Below are 917 nucleotides of genomic sequence, written 5' to 3'. Positions count from 1 at the left end.
AGCACCCAGCTATGACTTACCGCACTCGTGCAAAATAATAAAACACGGTAAATATATTACTTACACGTGCGTTTTGTTTTGCAAGCGGCGCGAAAAAAATTAAAAAGGGAATGCAACATGAGGACTTCCCAGGAGGTCACCCATCCTAGTACTACTCTCGCCCAAGCACGCTTAACTTCGGAGTTCTGATGGGATCCGGTGCTTTAGTGCTGGTATGATCGCATCCGACATGTTACCCCGATCTTCGTCCCTTATCCTTGCCCCTCCCAGCTCCACTACAAAGACGATTGCACATTGCTTTGGCCGCTCCCTCTCAACTACGGAGACGAGTTTAACGCGGTTTCCACCCCTCCCTCTCAACCGCACCAGTGCACGCTTGCCGCGCCACAACGCCGACGCTGGACCCGTGAATCGTGAGCACCCAGCTATGACTTACCGCACTCGTGCAAAAGAATAAAACACGGTAAATATATTACTTACACGTGCGTTTTGTTTTGCAAGCGGCGCGAAAAAAATTAAAAAGGGAATGCAACACGAGGACTTCCCAGGAGGTCACCCATCCTAGTACTACTCTCGCCCAAGCACGCTTAACTTCGGAGTTCTGATGGGATCCGGTGCTTTAGTGCTGGTATGATCGCATCCGACATGTTACCCCGGTCTTCGTCCCTTATCCTTGCCCCTCCCAGCTCCACTACAAAGACGATTGCACATTGCTTTGGCCGCTCCCTCTCAACTACGGAGACGAGTTTAACGCGGTTTCCACCCCTCCCTCTCAACCGCACCAGTGCACGCTTGCCGCGCCACAACGCCGACGCTGGACCCGTGAATCGTGAGCACCCAACTATGACTTACCGCACTCGTGCAAAATAATAAAACACGGTAAATATATTACTTACACGTGCGTTTTGTTTTGCAAG

General features: G+C 50.9%; 2 non-coding genes across 2 annotated transcripts; both read right to left on the bottom strand.

The window, feature by feature from the left end:
• Nucleotides 1-107: 107 nt before the first annotated feature.
• Nucleotides 108-226, bottom strand: LOC123179241 (5S ribosomal RNA). The gene has a single exon (XR_006490218.1). It is a non-coding gene; the product is annotated as a 5S ribosomal RNA (ribosomal RNA).
• Nucleotides 227-523: 297 nt separating this feature from the next.
• On the bottom strand, nucleotides 524-642 carry LOC123179240 (5S ribosomal RNA). Its single transcript, XR_006490217.1, has one exon. It is a non-coding gene; the product is annotated as a 5S ribosomal RNA (ribosomal RNA).
• Nucleotides 643-917: the final 275 nt, after the last annotated feature.

Source organism: Triticum aestivum, unplaced genomic scaffold, assembly GCF_018294505.1.
Source record: "Triticum aestivum cultivar Chinese Spring unplaced genomic scaffold, IWGSC CS RefSeq v2.1 scaffold108879, whole genome shotgun sequence".
NCBI classification, from domain to species: domain Eukaryota; kingdom Viridiplantae; phylum Streptophyta; class Magnoliopsida; order Poales; family Poaceae; genus Triticum; species Triticum aestivum.
Note: the sequence above shows the minus strand (reverse complement) of the source record. Positions and strands in the feature narration are given on the sequence as shown.